This window comes from Hyaena hyaena, unplaced genomic scaffold (genome assembly GCF_003009895.1).
Source record: "Hyaena hyaena isolate Hyena2069 unplaced genomic scaffold, ASM300989v1 scaffold_368, whole genome shotgun sequence".
NCBI classification, from domain to species: Eukaryota; Metazoa; Chordata; class Mammalia; order Carnivora; family Hyaenidae; genus Hyaena; species Hyaena hyaena.
Window position 1 is genome coordinate 455,371 of NW_024080989.1, and position 18,161 is coordinate 473,531.

The 18,161-nt window shown below is 48.5% G+C and overlaps 1 non-coding gene across 1 annotated transcript; it reads left to right on the forward strand.

Moving 5' to 3' along the window:
• Nucleotides 1-16,945: 16,945 nt before the first annotated feature.
• Nucleotides 16,946-17,018, forward strand: TRNAK-CUU. Its single transcript has one exon. It is a non-coding gene; the product is annotated as a tRNA-Lys (tRNA).
• Nucleotides 17,019-18,161: the final 1,143 nt, after the last annotated feature.

Consider the following 18,161-nt stretch of genomic DNA (forward strand, 5'->3'; position numbering starts at 1 on the left):
CCTCACGCCAGTCAGAGTGGCTAAAATGAACAAATCAGAAGACTCTAGATGCTGGCGAGGATGTGGAGAAATGGGCACCCTCCTACACTGTTGGTGGGAATGTAAACGGGTACAGCCCCTCTGGAAAACAGTGTGGAGATTCCTCAAAAAATTAACACTAGAACTCCCCTAGGACCCAGCAGTAGCACTGCTAGGAATTTACCCAAGGGATACAGGAGTGCTGATGCATAGGGGCACAGGTACCCCAATGTTCATAGCAGCACTCTCAACAATAGCCAAATCATGGAAAGAGCCTAAGTGTCCATCAACTGATGACTGGATCAAGAAGATGTGGTTTATCTATACCATGGAATACTACATGGCAATGAGAAGAATGAAATCTGGCCATGTGTAGCAACCTGGATGGAACTTGAGGGTGTTATACTGAGCGAAATTAAGTCAGGCAGAGAAGGACAGATACCATATGTTTGCACGTATAGGTGGATTAGGAGGAACTTAACAGAGGATCACGGGGGAGAAGAAGGGGAAAAATAGTGGGGGAGAGGGAGGGAGGCAAACCATGAGAGACTCTTGAATGCTGAGAACAAACTGAGAGCTGATGGGTGTGGGGGAGGGGGGAAGGGGGGTGATGGACATGGAGGAAGGCACTTGTGGGGATGAGCACTGGGTGTTCTATGGAAACTAACTTGACAATAAACTATGAAAGAAAAGAAAAAAGAAATGGGAGATGCAAGACAGAATAGTCCTCTAATGGTCTCGTATTAAGCATTGGCTACCAAAAGGTCAGTCAACTCTATTAGGATCAGGACCAAGTAATATGTCTTCTGTATTCCTTTGAGTCCAGCAATGTTGGTCACAGACTAAGTGCTCAGAAAACTTTTGGAAAATTGAACAGACTACATCTGAAGCCAAAGAGCACTAATCTTACTTGTATAAAATGGAGCTCAGGAGACCTTCCGAAGAGAGAGAAGGTATACATGGCGCAGGAGGTCTGGCAGAGGGGCCGTTGATTCCATATAAAACCGCACAGGAAATGCTCAAAGATGGTATCCTGGCACTTCTGCCCTTTGGAACCCCCTGACCTATAAGAGGGAAACTTCCAGAGCTTTCCCATGATGAAAGTGTTAACTGGGGCTACAGCTGGAGGATCTGGGTTCAGGAAAACAGGCAGTCACTTGAGCTGGTTGTATTAGTAACACCATTAAGGGGTGATTTTATTGGGTTACCTGGTTTCTGGAAAAGGAAATGGGCTATGGACAAAGAAATTAGCATCTAAAAACAAGCAAATTTATCAAGTGAAAAAGGACTCGGAGATCAGAGGCTCAGGTCCTGCATTTTAATTGGCAGGGTACAGAGAAGGGAGGACCTAGCCCTGAACCACCTCACTTGTTTGGAGCAAAGCAGTTACTAACTAGAAGCTAGCAACTGACTCCACACTCTCACCCCTTCCCACTTGGGCCAGCCTCTCCCACGAGACAGTCATTCTGCCTCACCCACCACCCCACAGACAGAGTCTCACTGTTCTTCTTTCCCCAAATCCATCAATCCGCCCACAGGCCTGGGCCATCCTTCCCACTCCGTGGGTGCCATATAGTTCCGAGGGGCATTGTGCTCAGAAAGCAGCAAGCTGAGACTTGTGGTCTTCCTGAGTTGTTGTTGGTTTTGGCTGCTTAAAAAAGCGGTGGCCACTGACTGCATCGGAGGCGTATGCAAAAGGCATCTGCGTTTCTTACACTGTCCCCAACCTCCAGGCTCAGTGCCAGAGAAGCAGACCCTTTGTCAACAGAGATGCCCTGGCTTTGTGCACTGAGAGGAGGCAAAAAAAAAAAAAAAAAAAAAAAACTGCAGGCATCAGACTCACCTCCAGGGGAGGAGGGAAAGGGAGTCATCTATAGAAGTTCCAATGAATGCCCTGATTTGAACACACAACAAGAAAATAAGATGGAGAAGGAGCCAATGGGGAGGGAACAAGCAAAGTCTTGAAACTGCATTATAATCAGAGTATAACTTCGTTCCGGATCTTCAGGTGCAGAGAGGGGTGGTGTGTTTATTAACCTGGTCAAAAGGCATCAAGGCAAATTGAGTTGCAGCCTAGCCGTGCCCAGAACAATTTAGCATGCAAATGTGACTAGCGGTGGGGCTCGAAGGGGACCAATAAGGTCTCTGGCAGTTGAAGAGGGAAATCCAAACTGGGCTGCCTTGAAAGTGAGGAGAGTCACTGGGGAGAGCAGAGCAGGGGTGGGGACAGCTATCCTGTTTGGTCTGCCTGATACCAAGGCTAAGAGCTGGCTGCTTGGGCCCCCATGGACAGTGTCGAGTCGCATACGGAGTACAGCAGACAGGCCCAGGAATATCTACGTGAGTCTGTGCCAGTATTAACCCAGCAGGAATGCCTACCCATCAGCACCGCTGCTCCAAGCCCAGGAAGGCATTGTCAGGGTGTTTGCACAGCAGAAACTAGCATATGGGCCCCAAAGAAACCTTTCAGAGTAGGCAGAGGGCAGGCTATACCCCTGTGAATCACCCTCTGGTGGTTTTGCTGTGGTTTCAGAAACCATGGCTAGGGCAGAGGGAGCATGAGGGCCCCTGGCCGGGTTGCTTTCTCTCCTCCCAGCTGCCTCTGTCTCTCTCGCAGGCTCCTGGACACAAAACAGCTGAGCAGATAAACAAGTCACCACCTGCTCCCTCCTCCCCCATGACACCGCCCCTGTCCCCAAGTCCCACCCCTTCTTCCTAGCATTCTCTCCCTCCATTCCTCCCTGAAGCCAAACTTCCCAGCAGCAGCAGCTGCGGCCAGCTCTCCCCTCCTGCGCCTGCCTCCCCAGCACACCCTCAGCTCGCCCCTCCACAGCCCCCCTCTGTCCCTTGCTCGCCACCAATGGCAAATGAGGAACATGTGTACAGAGCCCTGGGCTCTCCCCCTTCCCGGAACCATTTCAAACAAAACAGTTGTGCTTTCTGAAAGTAATTCGTGGAGCGCTGGGTCCCCAAGGAAAATGAGTTTATGGCATCCACAGCCCTGGAGCCAGTGAGTGTCTGGCCACTTGGCCCAGAGCCCCTCTGCCAAGCACAGGAAAGCCAGAAGGAAGGGGTTAACCTGAGCAGAAGCCAGGAGGGGCCCAGCTCCATTCCAGACTGCTGGGGAGGCAGATCCCTGGGATGGAGGGCAGCAGGAAGCAGCTCAGAGAGGCCAGGAGGCCACAGCCCAGTTTAAACCCTGAATAAAGGCCATTTTTTGGTAGCCTGCCTGCATGCTCTCTCTCTCCGGCTCTCTGTCTTTCTCTCCCTCCCTCCCTCCCTCTGTCTCTCTCACACACACACACATACACACAGTGTATTCTTATTACCAAAATAAAGGTTGTCACAACAGACTCTGGGTTTGGTAGGCAGAAGCTCTGAGTTGGTGCCATTTAATAAGTCCCCAGTGCCAATGGTAGACATTACTGAAGACCTTGGTGGGTGGGGGAGACAGCAGAGGAACCCCAGAGTGCCTGCTCCCAGGGAGGGGAGGTGCCAGGAGGATCCCCCAGAGGACTCCTTGGCAATTTAGAGTTTAAATCTGGGTTACTACTGGCTCATCTGAGTTCTCAGAAGCTGAGGCCACTGTAACTGTGAAGATAGTGTACCCAGCCTGTCTTCATCTTTGAGCTTCCCTAGTTCCTCGGAGCAATTAAAAAAAAAAATTGTAGGGGCACCTGGGTGGCTCAGTCAGTTAAACGTCCCGACTTCGGCTCAGGTCATGATCTCACAGTTCGTGGGTTCAAGCCCCGCGTCAGGCTCTGTGCTGACAGCCAGCTCAGAGCCTGGAGTCTGTTTCAGATTCTGTATCTCCCTCTCTCTCTGACCCTCCCCTGCTCACGCAGTCTCTCTCTCTCTCAGAAATAAATAAAACATTAAAAAAAGAAATTGTAGGGATGCCTGGGTGCCTCAGTCAGTTAAGCATCAGGCTTCAGCTCAGGTCATGATCATGGTTCATGGGTTTGAGCCCCACGTTGGACTCTGTGCTGACAGCTCAGAGCCTGGAACCTGCTTCAGATTCTGTCTCCCTCTGTCTCCCTCTCTCTCAGCCCCTTCCCTGCTCATACTCTGTCTCTGTTTCTCAAAAATGATTAAACATTATAAATAATTTTTAAAAATTGCAATTGAAGTATACTTGATATACAACTTGGAGCGCTCTCTTTACTGTTCCATGGACCAGCATGGAGTGATTTGTTTGAGGAAAATAAACCTGGCTTCCATTTGCCAAATGTTTCAAATCTGTCATAACCCCATGCTATTTTGTGGAAAGTAACAGCAGCACAAGGCTGGGTAGCAAGGAGCTGGGTTTGAAACTGTGAATGGCGGAGTGACCCTGGACAAGTTACCTCTCTGAGCCTGTTTTCTCATTGGTAAAATGGAAATACTATACTCCATATTTTTCACTTGAAGTGAAGTGACAAGGCAAAGTTAATGAAACACACCTGAAACACCAAGCATTTTGCTGAGGCCCCAGCCACTGCTCGGTAAAATTGTTTATATTCTGTGGGAGACAAAATGGAAGCACCAAATGGAAAAAGGACAGTGGAAATGCAGGCACAAACACAGTGGGCTCTGAAGAGGTCCATGTAGAACCAATGAGTGGGCGGGAGGAGGCTGGTGAAATTCTCCAGGGAGAAGTCAGTGGAAGCTTCTTCCCTCCTCCTTGGAGAGCAGCGTTTCCCAGCCTCAGCACTACTGACATATTGGGTCAAGGAATTCTTTGCTGTGGGGGTCTGTCTGGGGCACTATGGGATTTTCAGTGGCATCCCTGGCCTCTACCCCCCAGATGCCGGTACCAACCCCCCTCCTTATGACAATCAAAATGTCTCCAAACACTGGCCGGGTGTCCCCTGAGGGCAAAATAGGCCCTGGCCGAGAGAGAACCCGTGTCAGTAGTGCTGAGGCCGGGAAACGCTGCTCTCCAAGGAGGAGGGAAGAAGCATCCACTGACTTCTCCCTGGAGAATTTCACCAGCCTCCTCCCGCCCACGCATTGGTTCTACATGGACCTCTTCAGAGCCCACTGTGTTTGTGCCTGCCATTTCCACTGTCCTTTTTCCATTTGGTGCTTCCATTTTGTCTCCCACAGAATATAAACAATCTTACCGAGCTGGGAGCACAGGCCTCCTTTGAGGAGTCTGAACCGAGTCTGTGCTCATAGTAGTGAGTCAGTAAACTGTAAGGATAGATGCTCACCGATACCTTTCTTTTAAGCAAGAGAGGCTCTCACAACCCGGTAAGGAAGATGGAGTCGAGTGGCCATTCTAAGAAATATGGCAAATGTGGGAGGGGGAGGGAGAAGCAGTGGCTGCTATTGAGCAGGCTGGAAGGAGAGGCTGGCCAGTACCCACCACTGAGCTCCCCCACCCTCCCTCCGGGAGACACTCACTGTCTTAGAGGGAATTCCCCACTTCTGGACTTTTGTTTGGCTCACCTTATTTGAAGAATGGAGTTGAATTTGTGCATCAAACTGGAGAATGATTCAGGGTGCTAGGAGTCAGGTCTGTTTCTGCCCTTGCTTTGTAACTAATGAGATGTATGCCCTTAGACAAGCCATTTCATCTCCCTGCAACTGTTTCTTTTTTTTTTTTTTAATATTTTTATTTATTTCTAGGAGAGAGAGAGAGACAGCGTGAGCAGGGGAGGGTCAGAGAGAGAGGGAGACACAGACTGAAGCAGGCTCCAGGCTCTGAGCTGGCAGTCAGCACAGAGCCCGACGCGGGGCTCGAACCCACAAACCGCGAGATCATGACCTAAGCGAAAGTCAGACGCTTAACCGACTAAGCCACCCAGGCGCCCCTCCCTGCAACTGTTTCTTTGGCTGTGGGACTTAAGAGCTGATGAGAGCTAAGGTCCCTTCCAGCTGGAAGTTCTAAGGCCTGTGAGCACCACAAATGTGATTAAACCAACTGGCTCATTATGGCAACATAAAGCTCCTTATTACTGCCCTGCAAGCCAGCAGTGTGATTCTCCGCTTGTCTTTGTTAAGAACTAGCGCTGCCAGAAAAGCTTTTGCGAATTCCTGCTAGAAAGCTCTGTGCTAGCCACTGTGGGAGAGAGAAGACGTTCGCTCTTTCCTTGACAATCTAATTAAAGAAAAAAATAATTCCAATAAAAGGCCATGAATGAAAAATGCCTCCTATTCTCCAATGGCTTCAAAATTAGGCCAACCTGAGTTAGAAGGCTGGCTCCACACTAGGAGCCTTCAGGCAAGTCACTTAATCTCAGTTTCTTCATCTGTGAAATGGGCATAATAATAGCACCTATGTTACAGGGTTATTGTAAGAGTTAAATATCTGCAAGAAAATTAGCATCGTGCTTGACATATAATTAAGTGCAAAAAAAAAAATTGTTTGCAGCAAATTCTTGTTGGATACTCTGAACCAGGCACTGTGCTAGGCCCTGGGAAGGTGGAGATGAGGGACAGGGCTCTTCCGCTGGAGCAGCTCACCTGATGGTGGGGAAAGAAACAAAGACCAGCTATAGTGCTCTGAGAGGCTTATGAGGACCGTGGACACGGGGAAGTGTCTGGCCCTGACCACAGGACATGGAGCAGAAGCAATGTCTGTGCTGGGTCTTGAGGTACGGTCAACGGTCTTCACTTGGGTTAAAGAGGCAGAACATTCCAGATGAGAGAACACACGTGCAAAGGAGCCGAATACTCTATGCTTCAGCAGAAACTGCATGCACTTGATCATGGATGAGTACGTATAGAACAGTGTCATGGATGAGTACGTATGGAACAGTGGTCGTAAGTAAGACTGAATGTTAGTTCCCCAAAGAAGGGATGGCACAAAAAAATACTTCCTTTTTTATCAGGAACACTGTTTCCCTTTTTGACACAACCACCAGGCAGCTCAGAGCTGATGTTTAGGCTCAGTGTTCCACACTTTCCTGAATCTAGGTTGTCTGTTATAACTGTTCTCTTGCCCCAGCTTCCTTTATAGCCTAGACCTCAACTATGAATCTGGTTTTTGGTTTTATGGTATCCATTAATTATAAACTGCCTTAATTCCTTTTTGAGTATGGATGGCACATAAGTAAATAAATGAATGAACTATGAAATACAAAAGTGCATGGATGAGAATGAAGTCAAGCCTTGTAGGGTGAGCTCCCCCAGGGTGGCAAGTTTGTCTTCTTCACAGCTGTATCACCAGTGCCTGGGCCAGTACCTGGCACACTGGGGGAGCTCAACAAACCACTGCAGACTCAGAGAGTAACATTAGGAATTTTCACCTAAAAGACGCCTTCTCTGTAGATACAAAAGAACTGGCCTGTGGGACCATTCACTGGCCCTATCACACATTTGGGCTCCATATTGGACTTCTTGTATATTGTTTCCTATTTGTTTGGGCTCATGGCCTTGCTGTTCCAGCCAGATGGCATGCTATACCTCACGGACAGATGCTTTGACACATATGTTGGTGTCTCCCAAATCACTCTTAGCACAGAGCTTGTCCCAAAGCAGCTTCCCTAAATTTCTGTGGCTTTAGCCTAATAAATACCTGCAATCCTTTGTAGTTGAAAAAGGGGGAGCAGCTGGAACCCTTCCAAGTCAGGCTGGACAGGTTTTGCTCCCTGACCACACATCTGACTACCTGGAATAGTATTTCTTTCATTCATCCAATTAATCAATGACTATTTGGTGGATGAAAGAAGGAAAGGGCTATTTCTTATTGGTGTGTTGAAGGCCTTTGTGTATTTTTATCAACTGCATTTGACCCCCTTCCACAAGTGGCAGGGAAGGCCAGGAGGAGCTGCCGGTCCTCTCGAGAAGGGACAGAGGCTCCCAGGGAGAGAAGAGAGAGAAGGCTGGCAGGTGTGTAAAAGCCACCGCCACTACTGCCCTCACACCGGGTAGGCCTTGTCTCTCAGCTCTCCTCAAGAGTCAGCGTCAGGCCAGCGACTGGGTGGGTGACACATGGGCCCAGCACTGGATCCCTCATGGCCTCTCTCACACCTTCCTTCCTTCCTCCCTTGCCTTCTTCCTCGCTCTCCCTGTGTCTCCCTGCCTTTCTCAGGGAAAGGACTTCCTTGAAAAGAGTATCAGGTTTCAGTTGTCTGTGTCCTGGGAAATTACAAGATCTGTCCCCCTTTCTCTTTTTAACCAGGATTACACATTCAGAGTGAGCTGGCTTCCAGGGCCTGCCCAGCTGCCGCGGGGCTGGTGGATGCCAGAGACTTCTGGGCTTGGCAGTGCAGGGTGGGCAGGTCACGAAGTGAAGGCTGCCAGGCCTGCGCTCCCCTCTTCTGAACTCCAGGGACCCCCCGCTCAGAATTCTGAGGGCCCCAGGCGTCCTTGCAGAGGAGGGGGGGTGCAGCTCAGGCCTGCGCTCCTTGGTCAGGCGTCTGGCCACCAAGTCTTCTTCCTTCCCAAGAACAACCACAGCAAGAGGGAAAGATGGGAAACACCGGGTTAGTTGTGGTCTGATCATCCTCCTTTAGAAAGAGAAGCATTTCACAATGTATACATGGAGCAAACCATTATATTGTACATCTTAAACTCATACAATATTATATGTCAATTATATCTCAATAAAACTGGGTTAAAAAGAAAAAGAAGCAGGCCAAGAGGGTAGATAAGATTATGAGAACAGCAGATGGGAGAGAGTGAAGAGAGACAAAAGAAAGGAGGAACAGTAATTTTCCTGTAGCTGTGGGTCCTCAGCTCTGGCCACCAGGAGGAAGTGGGGCTTTGAGGACATGGCCTGTAACAGTCTTCTTCAGAAAATTAGAAAGGATCAAGGGGCACCTGGCTGGCTCCGTTGGTAGAGCATACGACTCTTGATCTGAGGGTCATGAGTTCATGCCCCAGTTTGGGCATGGAGCCTACTAAAAAAAATAGAAAAGATCAAAATAGTGATTATGGATGGGGTGCTGGAGGGAGGCTAAACTCTTCCATCATCAGTAACATTCACTGGGTACAGCTCTTCTCTGCACCCATGATCAGAGCAAATTGCTCCAGGATGTAAAGGTGTACCTATCGTCCCTTAATTCGAAAGGCCGGGGAAATGCAGCCTGGTTTTGGCCATTCCCACCACTCATGGACAGTGGAGGTTGTGCGCTCATAGCATATTGGAGGCCAGGCATCACCAATGATGTAAAACACTCATTTTACAGGTGGGAAAATGAGGGCTGAGAGATCACATGATCCCAAGTTCACTCAGGGCCTATGGTGATGGAACCCACTCCAGAATCCAGGCCCCAACACAGTGCCTCCTCCTCACACACCACAGCGGGGAGTGTGGGGTAGGGGAAGGCCAGCTAATGCCTGAGTGCAAAGTGATTTAAACAAATAAAACAGAGCCGGTGCCAAGGTACACAGGCTGCGGTTGTGGAGTTGGGTTCCTGAGGCAGAAGTTGGAAGGGGGAAACAGTCAACTTTTGGCCTTTGAAGGTCTCCCGCCTGGCTGCTGGGCCACTTGGTATTTTCCAGGACACAATATTGGGCACCTTAAAAGAGGACTGAGGGGAGTCAGGATCAGCGTCTGGCTCAGATTTCCTTACTCTGGAGGACACGGTCTTAGGAAACTGCCCACAGTGCACAGTCCTATCATTCAAATGAAACATAAAACCCCAACCCTGGGGAGTCACATGTGGTCACCAAGGACACCCCGGCCTGGGGCTAAGCCAAGGGCATTAGCCTGGGCGGCTCAGGACTGCTCTGCAGCTGGGATCAGTCCTTTTCTCAGACCCCTAGTACCACCCCACCTGTCCCCTCTCAGGACCCTCCAGCCGGTCCCCCTTAAGTGCAATACTCCCTGTGCTTACCTTAGGGCTCACTGTGCTGTGGAAACAGCACGCAACTTCCCAGGGTTATGAGAAATAACTTTCCTAAGAGTGTCAGCAGCTGCAGACGCCCCTGTCATAAACTGTCCCAGCTCTAAGCCGCCTAGGGCTTTTATCCCCTCCCTCTTAGCTACTCATTACCCAGCTTAATTAGGCCAGGAAATGCTCACGCAGAGGACACTCTCGGCAGGAGGCGAGGCTGGAGGAGAGATTCTCAGCAGCTCCACTTCCTGAGGCTGGAGCTGGGGGCTGGGGAAAGCCTGGTGAAGGACTGTGGAGATGGCAAGGCTGTGTCCTCCAGCGAACAGCTGCTGGGAAGGAGGCAGAGATGCGCACATTTGCTCCCCAGGCCCTCCAGGGAGCTGAGGGCTGCACTTGTTTACGGAACAGCACCACAGCACCGGATCTGAAAGCTTGGACGTGCCTGCCCACCCCCCCTCCCCCTCCCATCTCTATTAACCAGCCCCACCCCCCCCACCCCCATGCATTCACCCTCCTAACCACTTACAGTATTTCAGCCCAGTCCTTGACATAATCACAGCCAGACACAGCCTGAGACTGCTTCCCGTGTTCGGCCAGCCCCTGACCTTCACCCTAAACTGCTTTGGTTGTTTGTATGGCCGGCTAGGCCTCCCCAGGAAGATAACACCAAGGTTCTTAGGAGTTGAACAAGTTTGAATGAGTTGAATGAGTTTGCCTTTCTGCTGCAGTGGTGGGCAAGAGGCAGGTAACTCTGGGGGTTAATACATGGGATCGAGAGTCTGAAGTGCAGCCTTGCCATCCTCTGTAATTCTGTGACTTTAGATAAACTGTTTCATCGTTCTGAGCCTCAGTTTCCTTAGCTGTGAAAACAGAGAAAGTGCTACCGACCTCCTGTGAGGCTGAGACCATCTACTATATCCTCATGGCAGAGACAGGCGAACGTTCAGGAGGAACAAGCCGGTGTTACCGGGTCGGGACTTTGGCCAGGGGGCTTTGCCTCTGACCAGTGAGGAGGTCGGCAGTTCGTGATGCTTCACCCCCACTTCTCTTTAAGGGAAACCTAAGAAAAGGGGAAAGAAATATTGCAGCTCTTATGATCTGTGAGAGCCGTTCATACTTACATGATTTCACTTAATTATTCAATTATCTGTTGAGGCTTCCGGATACAAGTGAGTGAGCTGAGGCTCAGAGAGGGTGGGTGATAGCTGGTGAATGGCAGAGCAGATCACGGGTTACAGGATCTGCTAAGTCTGAGACTGGGCCATGGCCTGGAAATGTCAGGCCACCAACCTACAGTGAGGGGGGTGACCTGAATCCCAGCACCAACCGGCAGATCGTCACTCTCCAAGAGGGGATTTTGAAGGCTTAGAGTCAGAATGTCATCCAAGAATGGGTCTGTCTGTGGTGCCTCTCTAGTCCCACGGAACACACACTCATCGACCTTTTCAACAGTCGCTGGGTTCTGGTTTTATACCTTGCTGCTTCCACTCCGGCAATGTTTTCTGAGAAAATGTACATTTCTCGACAAGTGACCTCATTTCCCTCACCTGTAGGAAGTCAGAAGTGATTCTTGGCTCTCAGATACCCAATAGTGCTGTGATCAGAAGGTTTCTCAAGTAACTTTGAAAATTGCTCTCCATTCTATCAAGAAAAAAGGAAAATGTTCCATAGCAGGGATCGGGTGGGGGTGTTGAGGAGGATGGGGTACCTCCAATTCTATCCAGAGGAGGGCAGTAGTCTATTTACCCATAGAGAACACCCAGGGACCTAGGTCCTCCCGCGTCCCCAAGGGAATCTTTGTCTGCTTTTGATTCACCTAAGGAATGGCACCCCTACCTCCCCAAACTCCTGCCCATTGTTTTCGGGGGTCTATTTACTTGACTGGTAAAGTGGTTCTCACTTGAAATCCATAAAATCAAAGGAAACTCCCAGCTGAGGAGTCAAGGGTGCACCGAACCTTGCAATCCTAAACCTCGAGGGTCTCGGGCTTTGTCGCTCTCTACTCCTGATCTGAGGTGGGTGAAGTCAGGGTAAAGCAAACAACTGAGCGGCTTCCCACGACGCTAGGAATGTTCTCAGGCAGAACTTCTCTGCAGCTCCAGGGGACAAGACTTGAGTAAAGTTACAGGGAAGCAGTGTGGGCTTTACACAGAAGGCCCTAAGCTCTGGTGCTGTCGCCGAATCATACTGACTGGCCAAGGAGGCAAGGCCTGTGCAGGTGGGGGCGAAGGTTTAGGAAGGCGTGGGATGGCCTGAGCACTGGGCAAGGTGCATGGCTTTCCACCCCAGAACCCCCTTTACGAGGGTGCCGTGAAGTAAGAGCTCAGAAGGGTGGGGGTGGGGGCAGCTGCTGGGACACAGAACCAGGACGCCTGGCTCTGGCACACAGGAATTTCCCTTCGGGCACCCTCTGCGGCACCTTTTAGACCTGGCTCTCCTTCCTTCAATCTGCGCCCCACCCCTCGCTCTTCCCACCCACAGGGAGGCATCCTCTCCCTCCTGGGGCAGGAGTGGGAGATGCGCCTCCACCCGGAGCAGCTTGGGGGCAAACATCTGCTCACTGTCATGGCTTCTCCCTACTTAGGGGGTGGGAGGGACCTGGTGGAGCACAGCGGAACCACGCGCTGCACCGGAGCTGCACTTCAACGTCTCCTCCTCCGAGGGAGCAGGGAGAAGCTGAAAATTCCCCTGGGCCTCAGAGGACGGATTTTCAGCGTGTCATTCCCACAGGGCGGGGGAGCTGGAGGAGGGTGATACTTACCCTCCTTGGCAACACCCCTATTTGTTTCCTGGCTCCCTTGTGCCTGGCGAGGCCACGTGGCTGAGGGATACAGTCACCTGGGTCCCTCCCTCCCCTCTGGGTCTGCCCCTCTGCCACTTCTAACCAGCAGGCTTGCAGCCCAGCACCTGGAGTCTTGGGTGTGGGCAGGCGTTTGTCTCCCCGAATGGCTGAATGCGAGGCCAAAGGCACTGAATCACACATACCATGGGGGCTGTAGGTTCACGCAGTCACCAGCTGACCTGCTCAGGAAACGCAGGGCTTTGTTCCAGCACTTTCCCGGCAACCCCACCTACCTAACACCAAGTTTCAAATGCTAGGTTTGAGGTGGAGGGAACCACTGTGAAGTGATTCTGGAAATACTTGTGTTAGGGATATAGCGGTAAACAGAGAGGATGAGCCGGACCCCTGCTCAGGTGACGGTAGTAAGCCCTGATTCAGATGCTACAGGTAGAAAGCCCCGATGCAGATGGAAAGACTGACAGTGGGGCGCACAGGAGGTAAGTGAGAGCTGCAGCAGGTGAAGGGAAGGTGTCTCTGAGGAAGTGACATTTCAGCTGAGGTGAGCAGAGGTTAGGCAGGCCTGGCTCGTCTGGCAGGTGGCTGTCGGAGTTAAAGTTCTAAGACAACATGAGGCAACGAGTTCCAGAACCCAGGCAGGCTCCAAGTCAGAGTTCTGATTCTAGGCTTTCTAATGATTCATTGTGTGGTCAGACTAGCTGCCCTGAATTACCCTGTGGACAATGCTATCAGCCTGTCTCCCAAGGATAAGAAATGTGTGCCTTAAATGTTCTGAGATTTCCAGACAAGACCCAACATATTGTTATTATCAGTTGCAACATGTTATTTCTAGTTTCTAGCCACTCCACGAAAAAAAGAGCCTTCTCAGAGCAGTGCCCTGTCCCTTCCCAGACTCAGCCAGGCACTTCCCCTTAAGGTTAATATAAATTCCCGCAGATGGTTCAGGTACCTTCATTCCCTCCCTGCTGGTGGGTGTTCTTGCAAATGCAGAACATGTCATCCTTCCATGAAATCCTTCCATGTCATCTTTATCATGACTTTTGGTGACTTTTTTTTTCAAGGACACAGTAAAAGTATTTGAAGTAAGTCAAGTCATTGCCTCTACCCCACTGGCCCAGAGCATTATCACTGTCCACAATTGAGGGCACTTCCTCACTTGAATGTACACGCATATTGGTTGGAATCAAACTCTGGGTTTATGATTTATCTTCCAGTATATGTCCTTATCTCTTGCTTTTAGCTACTGCATAGTATGACTTAGTCTGGGTATTATCACTTGTTTCTTATTTATTTATTTTTGTGCACTCCTATGTCTACTGCTACATTATTGACAATAGACAAGGTATGGAAACAATGTAAGTGCCCATCAATGGATGAATCGATAAAGATAAATACTGTATGATATATCACCTTTATGTTCTATCTAAAAAGCCAAACTCATAAAAACAGTGTCAAATGCTGGGTGGTGGGAAAGTAGCAATGATTTTTTTTTTAATGGTACAAACTTGCAATGAAGAGACAAATGATGGATGTTTCTACTGATGGATATTTGTCTCCCCCACCCCCCGCTTTTTTTTTTTTTTGCTATTGCATACAGGTAACTTCTTTACAAGGAGGGTTGGGTTTCAGATATCTTTATTTTCTAGAAAACTTTCTTCAATAGGGCAAGATGAGGTGAGAAATCCACCACTGATAATGCTTTTTTTGCTTTTCTTTTAGTTAAGTGCTGTCTTTGGAATCACTCCATTTGCTCCAGGGCCAGGCAAGCTCACGCTATACTGACCTTAGCCTCATTGTCCAGTGCCACCCCGAGGTCCCCATCAGCGATTGTCCTAACCCTGGCATAAGGTGGTGACCAGTCATTTCCCTCATTTTGTCTGATACCTGCCCCGTCTCTGATGGACCAGGCTCACCATTTCCAGCTTGTGTGTGTCTCCCTCTCACAGTGGGAGGAAACTGGGGTCCTCACCCCAGCTCTTCAGTGGAGCCCTTTAAACCAGAGTCATCTCTTACCTCAACCAGCTCCGTGCCCCTGCCCCCCTCCCCCCCTCCCTTCCCCTCCCTCCCCTCCCCTGGCAGACCCCTCTCTGTGACTATCTTTCTCTATTGAGGCTTTTCTCTGCCTGTCCTGATCTCATTTGTCTCTTTATAATTCCCCTCTCTCTTCTCTGAACCTTGGCTTCTGGAGTTTCCACCCCTAGCCTGAACCCCTCCTCTGCCCTCCACTCTGCTGCCTTTCTTTTCTCTCACCTCAGGGCCTTTGGCTTCCCGGCCCACTCTCCAGGTTTTGCCCCTTCTCTCCTGGGGTCTCTTATCCAACAGCCTCTGCTCCCAGCATCTCTTTCCCTAACGCCCGTTTGGTAGCCAGGTCTGTGTGGCACAAAGTGAAGAAGGTTGGCGATTATCTGATTGAGTCCACACGATGCAGACAGCTCATTAAAATATCCTCGACACAACAACCCTCTTCACTGAGTGTGAGTCTGAGCTCCAGTGAGGTCTGCCCGTCACAAAGTCTGCCACACCATCCAGACGACGGGGTGACAGTAACTGATGTTTATCTCACCACCAGGTAAGAATGTCAGGACCTCTCTGGCTGCCATCTCCCCGCAGTAAACAATATTTCTTAAAAATTTTAAAAATGTTTTTATTTTATTTTCGAGAGAGAGAAAGAGTATGAGTGAGGGTGGAACACAGAGAGAGGGAGGCTAAGGATCCAAAGTAGGCTCTAGGCTCTGAGCTGTCAGCACAGAGCCTGATGCGGGGCTGAACCCACTGTCTGCCAGATCATGACCTGAGCTGCAGTCAGATGCTTAACCCACTGAGCCACCCAGGAGCCCCAAGGATATTTAAATACACTGCAAACAAAACCAAAAAGAATGAAACACACACAAAAAACTACTTTCTTAGAGTTGATGTATAACCTTGAACTGAAATCCATCCTCAAAATCGGAGATTTCTCTGGAAAGTGCTGTTTGGAGGGGCGCTTGGGTCGCTCAGTGGGTTAAGGGTCTGACTCTTGGTTTCAGCTCAGGCTGTGATCTCAAGGTTCATGAGTTTGAGCCAGCCCCGCATCGGGCTCCATCCTGACAACATGGAGCCTGCTTGGGATTCTCTCTCTCCCTCTCTCTCTGCCCCTCTGCCACTCACTCTCTCAGTCTCTCTCAAAATAAATAAACTTAAAAACATTTTTAAAGAGAAAGTGTTGTTTTCATGGTAGTTTAATCCTAGCGTTTCATTCAGAGATGTGTACTTTTGCAAAATGCAGAGCAGAACTGAGAGGAGCAGCTTTCATGACTCCAAACAACTTGACATTCCTCTCTCTTGCCTTGTCACAGAGGTATGCACCAGAAGAATGCTGTGGAATGAAACACAGTTAGCATTGGTTTGGGTGCTGGGGTCTGGTTAAGGACAGAAGCCATTTCTCTGATCTCAATACATTTAGCTTCTATTTGAAATAGCAATCAGAGAATATTTAATACTCTATCTCAATAGCTTTAGTAAACACTTAAATGATTTCAGTTGTTTTCCTGAACTGACAATTAGAGGTATTATTTTATTTTGTCTTGGAAAATAAATCAATAATCAGGGACTTTTATCAATTTAAAAAGATCTGATTATTAATATTGAACTGGATTTAAAATAGCTTTGGGGAAAATATTAATTTAAAACATGGACCATGCCTTTTTGAATAAGTAAAACAAAAATACATTTGAAGTTTTTCTGAAGAGCATTGTCTAAAAGAGCATCCTCCTGGGGAGCATCCTCCTGTGTGGCTCAGTCAATCAAGGGTCTGACTCTTGGTTTTAGCTCAGACTGGGATCTCAAAGTTCAGGAGTTCAAGCCCCAAATCGGACTCTGCGCTGACAGTGTGAAACCTGCTTGGGATTCTTTCTCTCTCCCTCTCTCTGTCCCCCAACCCCTGGTCTCTCTCCCTCTCTCTCAAAACAAATAAACTTAAAATACAAAATAAAATAAAACAGCATCCTCTTTCTTCCCATCTTTACCCCTATTCTGGGCTATCAGCCTTGAGAATGGGATTTAGTAAAAGCAACCAATTGCAAAGCAAATACTCTCTGCCCCTGCCTCCCTTAACCTATCCGCTGAGGTGCCTTTCTAAATGTGAGCTGTAATCTTCTAGATTTGGAGTTCTACAGGTTGGTCTCAGGCCAACCACGAAGTGATTCAACCACTTAGCTGTGTGTCTTTGGGCAAGCAACTGTCCCTCTGTGATCCTACGTTTTCTCACCTGTATTACAGGGAACAAAGAAGCACCTCCCAGGGATGTGGTAAGACATAACTGAGACACCCTATTTGCAAAATTGCTTTAAAATAAAACACAGGAGCTCTGGATTGGGGCACCTGGCTGGCTCAGTTGGTAGAGCATGTGACTCTTGATCTCAGGGTTGTGAGTTCAAGCCCCACATTGGGTGTAGAGCTTACTTTAAAAAAAAAGAAGAAGAAAAGTATGCTCTGGGGCATACAATAAAACATAGGATGTCCCTGATTGGCTCTAATGTGGATAAAATTACAAGTACACTTTCTCTGTTGAATTTTGTGAGATATATTCACAGATACGGGGAAGGTCAGATTTAAATCCCCATGATTTATGAAATAAATTAAGAAAAATATCACAAAAACTAGATTTTCCACATTAAGGGAAGGCTTCAGCAAACATTCAAAAATGTTGTCTTCATATTTCTCCCTTGTGAAGAATAAAATCTAGGGTTTATCTAGCCTCACAGATCTTCAGGCCTAGCAAAGAAAGTAGGAAGTTCTAGTTTCCCAAAGTTAGGAAACCAAACCAGGGCAGGATTCTTCTTTTACTCCAAGGTGAGAAATGTCTATGGCGCAATCTGCACACAGTGGAGAGGTGATGCTGAGTGATGGGCAGAACAAAATCATCGGTGCCTTATGAGTTAGTAGAATTTAGATGAGTCGCAAAGCCTTTGGGTCTCAGGTTCCTAAAACTATGAAATGAAGATCATGATACCACCATTGTAGGAAATATGTGAAGATTAGATAAAAATGCATAACTGAAAACAGTTCGTATATTATATAGTTCTTTACACTATAAGCTATTATTGTCATGATAGATAAATTTTTAAAGATTTTTTTTAACTTTTTTTTTTAACATTTATTTGTTTTTGAGAGACAGAGAGAGAGTGTGGACGGATGAGGGGCAGAGAGAGGAGACACAGAATCTGAAGCAGGCTCTGACATGGGGCTCAAACCCACAAACTGTGAGATCATGATCTGAGCCAAAGTCGAATGCTCAACCGACTGAGCCACCCAGGCACCCCTTTTTTTACTTTTAAGTAATCTCAACACCTAATATGGGGTTTGAGAGTCCCATGCTCTGACTGAGCCAGCCAGGCAATCCATGACAGACAAATTTATTATTAGTTTGACTTCGTGTAATACAATAATTGGCGCTTTTTTTTGTTTTTTGAGAGTGAGAGTGTATGCACACACACACGCACACACACACACACACACACACACACACACACACGTGAGCGGGGGGGCAGGAAGAATCTTTTTTTTTTAAGTTTATTTATTTGTTTTGAGAGAGA